Source organism: Pygoscelis adeliae, unplaced genomic scaffold (genome assembly GCF_000699105.1).
Source record: "Pygoscelis adeliae isolate BGI_AS28 unplaced genomic scaffold, ASM69910v1 Scaffold286, whole genome shotgun sequence".
NCBI classification, from domain to species: Eukaryota; Metazoa; Chordata; class Aves; order Sphenisciformes; family Spheniscidae; genus Pygoscelis; species Pygoscelis adeliae.
In genome coordinates, this window is record NW_008825076.1 from 5,319,687 (window position 1) to 5,329,076 (window position 9,390).

The following is a 9,390-nucleotide window of genomic DNA, read 5'->3' on the forward strand; positions in this document are numbered from 1 at the left end:
TCTTCCCACCGAAGACCACACTCACGGCTCAACAGAAGCGGCTGCAGAAAGGTGCATCTCAAGAGCTTCCTCAGTGCCTATGAACAAAATACTTGGCACCCACAGGTTTAAAATTCATTAGTATTTTTGCAAGGAGGGAGAGCTATTTGAGTCAACAGTGACACTGGGTGCGCTGAGCCTCTGCACACACACACGGTTCACAACGGCTGCAGGGGAGGTGAGGCTATGGTACGCTTTAAATGTATTTCCTTGCTTTTTACAGCTATACTACAGTTCATAAAATGCTTACTATAAAGTTTATTAATGCTCTTCCTTCCACATGGAGTATCACTGCTGAAGACAAATGCTCCAAAGTACTGGCAAATACAGAGGAGGAAAAAAAAATATACACCTGCATTTTGCTGCAATAATTACGGGTACTCCAGCTATCATTTACAAGTGCACAGAACAGCTTTCAGACAGGGTCTCAGTCAAGATGACCTTTGCTTTCAGCCCAGTATAATACACATCTGCAGGTCAAAACAATACTCTGTAAGCTTCAATTATGATTTCTATATATATTGGAATTGCGTATTGTTTGAGAAGTGATGAGAAGAAGTGAAATTACTCAGGAGATAATGGCTAAGCTGAACAAATGTAGCTGCACTAGCCACAATTCCTAAGAAAAATTTAAAAAAAAAAAGTGCTAGTCATCATAAATGCTGTGGTGCACTATGCTAAAACGCAAGTCTGTTTTGCTGAGACAAAATTAAAGCAAGCAGAAAATCCCCTGCAGAATACTTTGCTTCTCCGATGTTCACTTTCCCTTCCTCTGGGTATTTCTATCATTAAAACCCCCTTAGTTCTGACTTGAAACAGATTGCTGGGACAGTTCAAGCACGATGAGTCTGATCACAAGCTTGCACAGACTATCAAAATATGCTCTTAAGGGTGTGGAGAAAAAACTCCTGCTGCTGATTTCATCTTCTGGTGGACATCAGCCCGGTGTGAGGCAACCCAACATTCTGCTTCAAGCCAGGATGAGATACCTCCCGAGCAAGCCTCACTGTTGAAAGTTAATGAAGCATCAGTTATTTTTTACCCAGGACGGATGGGATATGCACCTCAGCTGCTGGATGCTCCTGTGTCAGTTCCTCAACATCAGAGCCCCGTTATCACTTGTTTCATCAGCATTCTTCAGGAAAGTACATCTAAAACTGTGTTTTGAGGTTGCTCCATGTGCCTGGCGCAGAGGAGAGCTGGTTAACAGAGGTGGGCAAAGCCTTCATCAGGCTTTGGGAGTGGTGGGCACAGTCCCACCGCTATGGGGAAACTTCCAACATTGCCCCAACATCTGCAATAGCACAGGTCACAGAAAAGGCAAAAAAAGTGGGTTTAAAATGAAAGCTTATCTCCAGCGTTTCCCCCTAATCTAGAAACTGATGTGAGATTTGAGTAGTAGAAAAATGCGAAAGGAAGTGAGTAAGAGTCAGGGAGACTAAAAAGGGGCTGAGAACAACACAGATTTTGCTATTTCAGATGTTTCAGAGAACTGTGGAAATAGCATTTTGCCTGAATCACCGCTGTGCCATCACTGCCCACATGGGTACTCGCCCCCAGCAGCCAAGCTCCTCGCTGGGCAGGAGGGGTGTTTGGCCCGGCCTCGGGTTTTAGCTCACCACAGCGCAAGGACTGTCTTGTTGAAGACCCTCCACAAACACCTGCAAACTGAGATAACAGACTCCCCATCTATGCTGGGATGTTACTCTGCATACCCAGAGTACATACCATATTCTTTCCATACTCAGCTGTATGGAAATCTCCAGACTGGCCATTTTCCACCATCCATAGGGACTATTTTTAATTGCATGTCACTTATTTTCCCAGAGAAACATCCTGTGAGTGCCTAACACAAGAGCCAAGGAACCCCGCTGCGTACTGCGCCTTCACCTCTGGTCTTCACTTTCCCTGACACACTTACAACTTTTACACCGAGGCTGAATGGGATAGTTTTGTACAGAGATTCCTCCTGCTGCCTAACAAGCCTCAATAAAATGGGCAAAAGAGATTGAGACCTTTCTAACTCGCCTGTTGAAGTAGAGAGAGATGTAATCAGGTCTTGTACAAACTGAGCAGCATCTCTCTAGCCTCCAGAAGACATAGGCTAAGGACAACTTCTAACGGCAGGTAGCTTGAGCTCCCTCACCCCATCCTGCCCCTGCAGCACCCCTGACCACCCCAGCGGTCCCCGCAGGTGCCCACGCAGGGTTTGAGAGCAAGGCTTTGCCCACAGTGGTGGGCACACCGCAGCCTCCCTCCTCCTCCCGCAGCAGAGCCTTAGCCTACGGATGAAGTCAATGCACAGATATATTAGGCTGGCAGCAGGGAATGATGTAATTAAGGTCCCTGGGAAGCCAAAGAAGGTGAGCAGCTGGAGCAAAGCTTGGCACGGGAGATGCACCACTGGCAGCGAGGAACAGACCACGGCAAGGCGGAGGAGTGCCCACTCTGACCCTGGGCACCTAGATCAGCTGCCAAGTGGCAAGCCGAGGCTCCCAGCCCATCCACCTCAGAGGGATAAAGTCTTCCACGAGTCACTCAGCCCAGGAACGAGACCCAGCTCTCAATCAGCTTTGCCCAGGACCCCGGTCCCTCCTGGGACTGCAGGAGGAGCATGGCTCCATTGTGGGCACGGAGCTGAAGAGCCCACCAGCAGCAGGATGCAATTACGGGGCACGAGCCTATTGACATGAGCAGGGAACCCACGGCACAGGGCACCCGAGCCCCCTGCCAGCGACCAGCCCTTGGGCGAGCGCATGCCTCCTGTGGGGCAGCAGCAGGATACCTGACAGCACTGTGCAGAGAGAAAGGAGATGCTTACAGAGAGGCTGTGGCAGAGCTGAGATGAGGATGCCCCCAGAGCCCTTGCTCCAACTATGAAGCAGCACTTTCCGCTCCTCACTGCACACAGCCGCTTCGTGGAGTGCCTGTGGTTATTTACGGAGCCTGGTTCACACAGGTGACTCAGCACTGTGATTCAACAGATCCCGGCCAAGAGCCCACAACAATGTGGAGCAGGGCACCTCAGTGGGGACTGTCCCACAGCAACGCCCAGTGAGCGGCACTGGCCTCCAGCACAGCCACTGGAGACCAGGGACAGTCGGGTCATGTCCAGTCCCGAAGCTTATGAAATCCGTAAATGAATTGCTGCCTACCATCAGCTAAATATGGTGGCACTGTAATGTCACACCACATGTCCCGGCTTCTTCCGTAATCCTTGGGGATTTAGAGTAAGTTCAACTGACTGCAACGCTCCCTCCTCTGCACCTCCCCCTCACACCCGAGAAAGGAAGGTCTCTACACACACACACACACACACACACGGAGTTTTTCCAGACATGGCAAAATTAACTGGATGGATTAATGAAAAGTGTTCACAAATCTGCAGCGAGCACTTTCATCCCTGATTTTCCATTAACACCTCCGATATCCACTGAGCTGCCCTGGCTGCGTGACTCAGAGCAAGACGCAGCAGAGATGTGCACAGCCCTGACTGCAGTTCCCTCTCCTCCCAATTTTCTCATCTTTTCATCCACCCCCACCCCTGGGCATCTTCTGTTTGAACAGGTTCCTTGTAGCCCTTGATGGCAGCGCTCTAGTTACATTAAAAAAGCATGTAAAAGACATAAATAAGGGTAGGGCTACTTTTCGACTGAGCATGTACAGATGAGGCTATTCAAGAGTAATCAGGAAGGTGGTGGGGAGAAACAAAGTCCAAATCGGACTGGCACTGGCAATAATTTGAAGCTTGGAGCTGAAGAGCATCCATGCATCCTTTCCTCCCTGTCTGTGATTCCCCAAATTCTGTACTTACAAGCTTTGTGTGACGCCAAGCAGGGATGTTCAAGGATTTCAGCCAAGAACGGTTTCAGGCCAGTAACCTTAAAGGCTTCTGAACAAGTTTGTACAGCTCCTCAAAGATCAAATGCAAAACAAGTCTTGGAATAGGGGCGGACCAAGGTCCCCCTCTTCCAGCATCGGTAAGTGTCTGTCAGCACCCAAAACCTGGGCTGCTTCATTAGCATCCTACAGCAAGCATCCTCAGCTGCTGGTCCAGAGGTCCCTGCCTGCTCCCCTCCCCACCCATGGGCTTTGACAGGCACAAGAAGAAGGATCTGACCCCGCATTTTCTCCAACACAGACCTGGGCTGCCGTCTTTGCACAAAACTTGTTGTCAATGGGTAGGAAGAGACACTGCCCTAAACTACAAGTGATGGGTCTGACTTTCAGCCGTTCTCAGCGCCCACATCTCCGGCCAAAGGCAGCAGCAAGGGCAGGGGCTCAGGCACCAGCAGGCTGAGGAGGAGGAGGAGGAGGAGAGACACCCTTATCCATTCTGTCAGCTACTTGACAGCCCGACCTGCTCCCCTCCCCAGTCTTTGCTGGCATTTCAGAGCACCACAGCTTCAGCAGTGCCCAGAGGCACCGTCGAGAACAAGGAGACACAAAAGGACAGTCCTTGCCACAAACAGCTGAGAGCCTACTGCTGCCTTGCATGCCCCAATAATTAGGGCACAAAACAAGTCCTAATCACTTCTGGAAAACGAAAGCTGAGGACACCCTGTACCGTCTTGCCTTACGCATACCGACACACCATCTTTTGCAAGCAGAGAACTAGAAAGGTTGGGAGCTGACATTACTGAACTGGTCCGCAGCAGGCCTGGACCAAAGAGGGGTCCACAGAGCTGGCCTGAGGTCTGCTTGGTCCCCATGCACGCCCACCTGGGCTTGGTTTAGAGCAGGTTTTATGCCTGCCCCAAGAGCTTGCATTTGTGCCTGCCGGCTGCGAGTGCACTTTTAGAAAGCAGGGGATAGATGTTATACGACAGTTTGGGCACACTTTGGACCAGCATGTAGAAGGACCGGAGGGTTAAACTCAACAGAATCGAGTCCAGCCGAAGCGCAGTTCTTATGCCAGATGCTCATCAAAGCCTCTGTAAAAGGATGTGGGTTAAGCAATGTAGCCAAAGAGTGGACCTCATTTTTTCTACTCAAGGCTAAAGAATGTGAATTTGAGAAGAGCCATCTGAATCTAGTCACCCTTCAGAGTTATGATTTTAGCACTCACAACTCCTCAGCGAGCAGCTGCGGGGGCTTGGACTCTGCAGCATCCCACAGGAGAGGCAGCAGGGCCAGCGCTGGGACTGTGCCAGACCGCAGCCCCTCGCCCTCCCCCGTTCATACACACAGCATGGAGGAAAATACCCTGGCACGGCAGCAACACAGGCTGGTGCAAGCAGCTCTGCCCTGGCCCACCCTTCCCAGCCCCGCCTGGAAAGGGGACATGCCCATTATGCTAAACATTACATTTGAACTGCTCTAATTTAAGCAAGAACCAAAACAGCTCCAGGCAACAGCTGGAATCCAAAGGCTGCCAGAGAGGGTGCAAGCACCGAACACTGCTCCTGGTTTACAGAGGCCATTTCACCCACCAGATGCCGAGCTCCACTCGTTAAAGAGACCAATGTTCTCCCTCTCAGAGACCGTGGACCAGGAAGAAGAGATGAAAGAACAAAGAACTTCAGATAGCAGATTACTCACCCTCCGCCGCTCATCTGTTAGGTCATCTTAGAAACAATCTGACCAGGCAAAGTCATTACTGCAGTATTCGTGTATTAGCATTTATCTGCTACATTTATCTTCTAAATAATACCTCCATAAACCCACATACGAAGGGCCCATCAGATTGTCAGCAATTGTATTTGTTTACAAGGCATCACGGGAAGTACTGGAGATAGATAGACAATATGATCTTGATATTGATATTGCCCCAGCTGGCACTAATCAACAGCATCTTGAAGCTGGAGCTGCAGCAGCAACACCCAGCCATCAAAGAGAGCAGGATCGGACCCGTGACAACAGGCAGGACAGCTGGGAAGAGCCCGTTGGATTTGGTCCTGCTTCATGCATCGTCAGTACAGTTAACAGCTAAATTGCATTTCCAGATTCAACATCGCCAGTTCTGATGTAGCAAGCAGAAATAATGCTATGTGAGCTAGTGATGGCTGGCTGAGAACGGGGCAGGAGGGCAGAGAGCAAGCGGGACTCGGAAAAGGAGACAGTTTGAGAAAAAACATTGCTGGAAAATGGGTGATGGGGCCCCAAGAAGTCATGTTCATAGTGTCAACCCTTGGGCCATAACTGTGTGTTTAATATAGTTCGTTTTCTTCATTTGTCACCATGGGTAATCAAGCATCACATCCTCTGAGTCACTGGCAAATGATGGTCTCATCCTGTACCCCCACCCCCTTTTTTTGTTTGTTTTTGAGGAAATGGCCCCATTTCATGCTTATAGCCACGGAATTATCAGACTGGTCGGGCCTCAGAAAATTTTTTAGTTCTTTAAACACCGTAACTGTCCCGATCACACTGCTGTGTCTGTTTTTAAAAGGTGACCTTCCCGAGCTAACATGGCCACGGCGGCAGCTGCAAGGGAGCGGGAGCTGCATTCAAGGGCCAGAAAGGCAGGATCGGCATGGCAGCACTCAGCTTTTAAATGGAAATTGCAAACGTGAGAGCTGGGGTCAGCAGCTCTTTCAGCTAGGACACCTCCTGGCTCTGAGCAGGGACCTGGCAACTGGAGACTTGTTTAGAGAAACTCCTAAAGACATTAACCAGCTCCCTCTGAGCAATGAGAATTAACGAGGTTCTTTGGGACACTTGGACTCTCTAAAATCTTGCATACGCCAACCCCTTCCCTCCCTTTTTGTGCCCATTTCTCCCACCCTCCCCTTTTCCAGGGTTTTGAGACAACATATTTTATGCACAGTAAGCCTGACCTCAGTCTCCTGAGATGACTGGAAGGAGTACATTGCTTTTGAAGTTACTCCCAAGGGTAAGAACAGCTAAACTGGATTAAAAGAATAAAGTAATTTTGATTTTGCACTTAAAAGATAGGTAAATTTGCTTGCTCACTAGAAAACGTTGAGAAAGGCTCATGGCCCCCACCAAGCTGAGAACAACCAGAGCATCTCCTGCTCCCCAAGAGGTGGCATGACAGCATCAGGCCTGGATGATGTCTGGGGCAGGGGCGAGGGCAGCGTGTCACCCCACCCCCTCGAACACAAGCATCCAGAGAGGGACACAGGAGCAAGAGTTTACAGTCTGCAATCATAAATAGCATGAACTAGAAAAAAACAAATCTACCAAAGAACGAGTGAAAAAACACAGCACACAATATCCAGATCAAACCCTGCCAGCCGACCCTGAAAGGCCAAAGAGGTTTTGTTTGTCAGGGGTATCTCTACAGCTAGTAAAAATAAGCACATTAATAAATAAGTATTTTCATATACCCTGGAAACACTCCTGATCAATATGTGGCTTGCTACCATAGACCTTTTTTTTCCTTCCACCCAGCAGAAACTCATGACAAAGGAAAGCACATCTCATTTATGAACTTAGCTATAAATACTTTTGCTAACTGCCATTTAGGAATTTCATTTCCTGCTTGAGCAAGTCCTGTTGAAAGAGGCAATTACCAAATTTGTTTCTAGTTATAGAAATAGATGTTTGTTGCTGCCCACATCTGTTTCGACAGACAAATTGCCAGTCAGGGACGCTCTGAGGAGAGCAAGTGCTCCATCCAGGGAGGGCTTTGCCACCTCTCCAGAAAGCTAACAGAAATTACAGGGATTGGCTTTCCGATTCCAACTTCGTTTGAGCCCTGTCTCCCGCTGCAACAGAGCTGCCTCGCACTGATGGCACCTGCAGCTTCACAGTCAGCTGCAGCCGCCTGCACCACATCACCCGGTGCACGCCACCAACCGCTGCCGGCAGTGCCATAGCCTGCGCCCTCCTCCCGCTGCTGCGGAGAGACTAAGGAATATGCGTTTCATTAGTCACCAGGCCCATCAAAACAAGGCAACTTTAATTCTGCAGGTCATGAGGATCCAGTATGCTGCATTTGTTGTGTGCACAGAAAGGAAGGCAACAGGAAAGCATTCTCCTCGCCTGCAAAGCAGTGAGACGGCACAGGCTTTCCTGCTCCGGGTGGGACACCCCCCTGCTAAACAGCCAGCGGTGACAGTGCACGGGTGTGGAGATGGAGGTTTATGGCTGTCACAAGCATGGACCACAGCCTCTCCTGGCTGAGCATTGTATATACCGGGTCTCCCTCCCCAGTGTCCTCCCTTTTCACTTCCCTCTACCCTGGCTGTCCTCTAGGAAGTTTCCATTTCCACTTACTCCTGGGAAAACCATTCATCAGCCGATTCCCAACATGCTCGGCCATGGCCCCGCCAGAGCCAGCTGCAGCTCAGGTGCCCCACTGCCAGCACCGACCCCCGGCACAGTGCCCAGCAAGTCCTCTGGGACCAGCGCTCAAGCAGGGCCAACCCAAGAGGGACACGGGGACAAGCAGCAACACCCGCGCCTTCCTGCCACAAGCACATCACCCATCAACTCGCACCCAGCGCCCGGCTCAGGGATGCGGCAGAGGCACAGGGAAGCCATGAAACACCACGAGCCGTGGCTGTGGAACCTCTGCTCCTCTGGCATTTTTCTTGCATGAATCAGCATGGCTCCCCCCCATGCTGTCTCGCTTATCAACCTGGCGCAGCCCTGAGGAGTCCATCGGCATTTGGGAGGAGTGCCGGGGACCCCGCCATGCCCCCATCCCGAGGTCGCAGAGCTGCAGCTCCCCCAGGGGCTCCGGGACACGTGCCCCCGGGCAGTGGTGCTGCACGGGCTACCCCGACAAGCAGCTCACAGACAGGTGTCGAAACACGGATTGAGCAAGTTGGCCAAAGCCACACAGGTCATGAGAGGGCTGTAACTGCGACCGGATTTCCTCAGCCCTGTCCAGGGCCAAAAAAAAACTCCTTTCCGCCCCTCTTCTTAAGCGCCGTTATCATCTATACCGTTTTGCAGCTTTTGCTTACAAAAGGAGTGACCTTTCACAAGGTAAGTCACTCCCACGGAACAAGGACAATCTTAAGTTACAGACATAATTATGCATTGCAGAAAAAAATATGCAAAATGCATGCAAATGCCCAGACACGCACACTGTGTTTGGTCACTGCAATATTCAATTCAAGTTCAGTTCTTGAACTGGTCTGAACACCACCAGATGGGAGCGAATGCACATGCATTTCACAGAGATGTGAAAAAAAAAATTATATTTATATATACACACATACACATGCCAGAGTGAATGGGGGAGGTGAGTAAAAATGCACCGAATCTGATAAAATTAAAGGTAATAAATTTACTTCCACCTCAGCTGTAGCAACAGCCTGCGAAAGGTTTTAACTCCTACAGCAGATGTGCTGGAAGGTCCATATTTTGTCATGGCATTGTGCATTCCTTGCGTTTTTAAGCACGCACAAAAAGTGAAGCTGTTCTCCCGTGTAA